The sequence below is a fragment of the Herpailurus yagouaroundi genome, unplaced genomic scaffold (genome assembly GCF_014898765.1).
Source record: "Herpailurus yagouaroundi ecotype Mexico unplaced genomic scaffold, PumYag 192, whole genome shotgun sequence".
Taxonomy (NCBI): Eukaryota; Metazoa; Chordata; class Mammalia; order Carnivora; family Felidae; genus Herpailurus; species Herpailurus yagouaroundi.
Window position 1 is genome coordinate 1,859,281 of NW_024412423.1, and position 6,000 is coordinate 1,865,280.

The following is a 6,000-nucleotide window of genomic DNA, read 5'->3' on the forward strand; positions in this document are numbered from 1 at the left end:
CCCGACGTGGGGCTCAAACCCCCAAACCGTATGATCATGACCTGAGCCGAAGTCAGACACTTAACACACTGAACCACCCAGGCAACCCTTATTATTATTTTTGAGAGAGGGAGGGATATAGAGAGAGGGAGGGAGGGAGGGGGGAGAGAGAGAGAGAGAGAGAGAGAGAGAGACTCCCAAGCAGGCTTCATGCTCAGCACTGAGCCTGACGCAGGCTCAATCCCACAAACCGCGACATCATGACCTGAGCCAAAACCAAGAGTTAGATGCTTAACCAACTGAGTCACCAAGGTGCCCCAATAATTCCTTTTTTTTTTTTTAATTTTTTTTCAACGTTTATTTATTTTTGGGACAGAGAGAGACAGAGCATGAACGGGGGAGGGACAGAGAGAGAGGGAGACACATAATCGGAAACAGGCTCCAGGCTCCGAACCATCAGCCCAGAGCCCGACGCGGGGCTCGAACTCACGGACCGCGAGATCGTGACCTGGCTGAAGTCGGAGGCTTAACCGACTGCGCCACCCAGGCGCCCCAATTCCTTTTTTAATAAAACATTTTATAACACCCTTTTATCCTGACGAATCTGAGCTCTTGTCAACCAGCAGGCTGCATTGCTGCACACTGCTGTTCACGGCCACAGGGAGGCGCAGGGGTACCACAAGGTGCCTGGCATATCCCTCCCTGCCCACACTGTATAGGAGCAACCCCACCTCCTCCTGCTGGTCAGGGTCAGTTACCCCCACCCAAATGATGACTCATTGACTTCAGTCCCCCGGACACAGAGCTCAAAGTGCCCCGGGTGGCAGCCAGAGCTTGTAGTCGAATGGCCCCTTGGTGTGACCCCTTTGAGGGGCGCCTGTGTGGCTCAGTCAGTTACACGTCCCGCTCTTGATCTTGGCTCGGGTTATGATCTCTCATTTCGTGGGATTGAGCCCTGTGTTGGGCTCTGCACTTGCAGAGCAAAGCCTGCTTGGGATATTCTCTCTTCTCTCTCCTCTCTTTCTGCTCCTCCCCTGTTCTCTGTCTCTCTCTCTCAAAATAAATAAATAAACTTAAAAAAAAAAAAAAAAGAGCATAGCCCCTTGGAGAACTAGGATCTCCAGACTTTCAGGACCTACAGTTGGGAGGACAGCAAGTTCAAAATCCCCCAGCGAGTCATGGGGGGTGATGGTGTGTTCGGGCTACTCTCGCTCCTACTCGGTTCCGAGATTCCTGTATTACCTGGAACAGAGCATCATGTAGAGGTTCCTTATTTAATGCATATGCCACGACCTGAAAGGTGGCCCTGCAGCCTTTCAGAGGACAGTAGCCCTCTCTTATCCATGTTTCACATTCTGGGGTTTCAGTTATCTGTGGTCCACCACGGTCTAGAAGGAGATGATCCTTCTGGTGTATCGTTAGAAGGTCAATAGTAGCCTAACGCTATGTCACAAACCCCTGTGCCATTCACCTCCTTTCATCTCATCACGTAGGCATTGTATCATCTCACATCGTCACAAAAAAAGAAGCGTGAGCATAGTGGAATAGATTTTGAGAGAGACCACAGTCACATAACTTTTGTTACAGTATCCTGTTATGACTGTTCTATTTTTTATTGTTGTGAATCTCTTGCTGTGCCTAATTTATGAATTAAACTTTATCACAGGAATGTACATACAGGAAAAACCACTGAGTATCTACAGGGTTTGGTGTGATCTGCAGTTTCAGGCATCCCCTGGGGGGGGGCGGTCCTTGGAATATATCCCCCGTGGAAAAAGGGGCACCATTGGGTCGCCTGCACCTTTGAAATGTAGTTCCGGTATTCTGTGAGCCTGGCTGCTTCCGGCTGGTGGAGGATGTGATACAACCAGTGGATTCCAAGGTCATGGGCTCACTCCCACTGTAAAGTGGGCCCCCTGCTCCAACGCTACGTTGTAGGAGATCCCATATCTATGGATCGGGCCGCCTGTGAGGTTAGTGGTGCTGGCTGAGGCTCTGCAGACAGGAAAGCCAAGCTTATACCTGGAATAGTTAGCTGTCCCCATGAGCGTCAAACTGCTTGCCCTTCCAGGCTGGAGGGAATCCAAACTAGCTGATTTGCCACCCAATGGCCAGTTGGTCTCCCTGAGGAGTAGTGCCTGTTGCTGGCACGTTAGCCATTCAGAGGCAGCAGTAGCTGTATTGAGCGTTTACCAACAAACGTCACCAGCAGCTTAGGTGATGTGGTGGGTCTTCTCTTTTTATTCTGCCACACAGCTGCCTTATATCTCTCTGACTGTCTGTCCTTAGCAGGCTGGTCTCTTGCATGCACTGCATTGTCGGGGCTCCCTGCCCTGTGGGTTTGGTCAGTGGGAGGTAGGAGACCCAGCAGAGCAGAGAGCAGGAGGAGAGAAAGACTATCCCCTCAGTTCCCACCTTCCAACTCATGGTTTTGCAGAGGTGATGTCCCTTGACCAAAGGTCACAGCTCCTTGTATGCAGAAATTTTTTTTTTAATTAAAAAAAATTTTTTTAATGTTTATTTTTGACAGAGAGAGAGAGAGAGAGAGAGAGAGAGAGACAGACAGAGAGCATGAGCAGGGGAGGGGCAGAGAGAGAGGGAGACACAGAATCGGAAGCAGGCTCCAGGCTCTGAGCTGTCAGCACAGAGCTCAACACGGGGCTTGAACTCACAGACCACAAGATCATGACCTGAGCCAAACATTCAACCAACTGAGCCACCGAGGTGCCCCCCCCCCTTTTTTCAAGCTTATTTTATTTTGAGAGAGAAAGAGAGAGAATGAGCAGAGGAGGGGCGGAGAGAGAGGGAGACAGAGGACACGAAGTGAAGTGGGCTCTGTGCTGAGGGGTGAGAGCCCCATGCGGGGCTCAAACTCATGAACCCAATGAGATCATGACCTGAGCCGAGGTTGGACGCCTAACCAACTGAGCCACCCAGGCGCTCCTCTTCCTGGACTTTTAAAGTGAGCTGCAGGCAGTAAACCTATTTTCACCTTTCCTTAGTTGATTTGGCAAATATTTATTGAGCATCAACCATGTGTCAGATCCTGTCCTGTTTTTTTGAGAAAACAGTGGTGAGCAAGACAAGGGGTAACTTTGTCTTTCTAATGAAAAGGTAACTTCAAACAGTGATAAATGGCCTGATCCCCCGAGTAATCCTTTGGAGGGGGGCAGCGGGTGCAGACACCCTAGGTTGGGCAGCCTGGGAAGGTCTCTCAGAGGCAGTGAGGTTTGAGGACCTGGGGACTTTGACCTGAAGGAAGGGCTTACTATTCAAAGATCTGAAAGCAGGGGCACCTGGGTGGCTCAGTCAGTTAAGTGTTGGACTCTTGATTTGGGCTCAGGTCATAATCTCACAGTTTGTAGGTTCAAGCGCTGACAGTGCAGAGCCTGCTTGGGATTCTCTCTCTCTCTCTCTCTCTCTCTCTCTCAATCAATGAACTTAAAAACAAAAAAAGATATGAGAACAGAACATTCCAGATAGGGAGGTAGTAGACAAGGGCAAAGTCCTAAAGGACAAATGAGCTTGGCTTTTTTAAAAAAAAGTTTTTATTTAAATTCCAGTTAATTAACATACAGTGTTATGTTATATATGTCCTATATGTTATACAGTGTTATATTAGTTTCAGGTGTTCAATTAGGTGATTCAACCCTTCCATACAACACCGGGTGCTCATCACAGGTGCCCTCCTTAGTCCTTGTCACCTATTTCACCCATCCTCCAGCCACCTCCCCTCTGATAACCATCGGTTTGCCTCTGTAGTTAAGAATCTGTTTCTTGATTTCTCTCTCTCTCTCTCTCTCTCTCTTCCCCCCCCCCCCACATGATGGTTTGTTTTGTTTCTTAAATTCCACATATGAATGGAATCATATGGTATTTGTTTTCCTCTGACTGACTTATTTCCCTTAGCATAGCACTCTCTAGCTCTATCCACATCACTGCAAATGACAAGATTTCATTCTTTTTTTTTTACGGTGATTATTCCCGTGTGTGTGTGTGTGTGTGTGTGTGTGTGTGAGAGAGAGAGAGAGAGAGAGAGAGATCTTCCTTATCTTTTCATCTGTGGATGGACACTCCGGCTGCTTCCATAACTCGGCTATTGTAGATAATGCTGCTATAAACATCGGACACACAGTAACATCAACGTAGGTGATGGGCAATTAAGCTATGTGTCTAATAATATTGAGGTGCTAACCTCTAATATGGTTTGACCTCTTTCAAGCCGAGGATCTAGTTTGCTTAGCAAGCACTTTTCGGAGGATTTGCGGGGCATGCGCTGCATTTTAGCATAGTACCAGGACCTACCTCTAGGATAATCAGCTAACCATAATCCCAATTTACCTAAGGTCACAGCTATGAAGTTGCAGGGGTAAGATGCCAATCACTTCTGTTTTACTCCAATCTCAGAGGTGGCTTTTCCCTCTGAATTCAGAGAGTAAGGAGGAACATGTCAGGTGGAGGCTCTCAACAGTTATCAGAGATAAGTAATGTATCCGTAGAAATTAATAATCCACAGATACCCAGGGAGCAAGAGGGAATATCTAACAGGTCTTTCCCTCCCACCCCCCAAATTGGTTGTGGAGTTGCCCAAATTACAAAGATCTAAGTCAGCAGTTTTGCTTGTTTATTTTATTTTACTTTATTTTTTTTTAAAATTTTTCAACGTTTTTTATTTTTTATTTTTGGGACAGAGAGAGACAGAGCATGAACGGGGGAGGGGCAGAGAGAGAGGGAGACACAGAATCGGAAACAGGCTCCAGGCTCTGAGCCATCAGCCCAGAGCCCGACGCGGGGCTCGAACTCCCGGACCGCGAGATCGTGACCTGGCTGAAGTCGGACGCTTAACCGACTGCGCCACCCAGGCGCCCCTTGCTTGTTTATTTTAATATTACAGGCATTAGTGGAAGCGACATGGTGAGACCCATTTTAAGACATGAATACACCTGGTAGGAATTCGCGACCAAGTGGCGAATGGACCTAACTTCCAGCCTTTCTTCTCTTTCTTGAAAAGACTGAGAGGGCCTTTTTATTCTCATTCAGGCTTTCCTACCTTAACCCTGTGATCTAAATTTGCAGCAGAATCGTAGTATAGCTGAGTGTGGTGCATACTGGCTTCTTTTTGGCCAAATTGTGCTTCCGCTACAGAATGAAGCCGTCGCCGGCACAAAAGTTGGAGTTCTTTCCCCATCTTCCCCATTGATCAATTTTCTCAAATTAACACCCTCTCTAGGTCAGGAACAAGGTCTTACAATTTCTGCCACCAGCACCACACACCTGGCACCTAATAAATGGTGAGAGCACTAAGATTCTGAGAGGTATGTTTCTGGTGGGCGAAAGCGCAACCTTGACTGCGTCTCTCAGTGTGATTGCGCGGTGGTCATTTTCGGCCACGGAGCGGCGCTAAGGCACCATCCAGGACCGATTCACAAAGTTCCACGGGGTTTGAAGTTCTGAACTTTTAAAAAAGTGTCAGAAAGGTTAATTCACAAGTTTTAGCGGCATTGCCCCCAGACACGAACGATACTCGGGCCAGAGGTGGGCTGCGGAAGGCGCTCTGAGTCTCCGGACGCACCGCAGACCTCTGGGGACCGCAAGGGACCTCGGGCTGGGGAGTCGCGGAGGTGCGCGCGCGGCAGTGGGGTTGCAGCTGGGCGCCCGGGACAGGTGAGGTGGCGGTGCGCGCTGCGCCGGGGGTCCGCCGGGCGCGCGCGTGGGGCTCGGAAGAGCCAGCTCCCTTCCCTCCCCCGCCCCTCGGCGCGCGGGGCCGGCCGGGCCGCTCCTCCCCTGGGTGGGTCCCGGCTCCTTTTCTGGTAGGATCTATTTGCATAGAGGAAACTGCCCAAAGTGGCCGCTGTGGAGGAGCTGGCGGCGGAGTGGGGGGCGTGCGCCGCGAGCCGCTGCTGCCCCGAGGCCGAGCCCCGCGCGCGGCCGACCTCGTGCCTCGGACTCTCCCGCCTGCTCCCCGCGCGCGGGCCCGCACCCGCGGCTGCGCACCGCCCCCTCGGAGACCCACGCGCGACG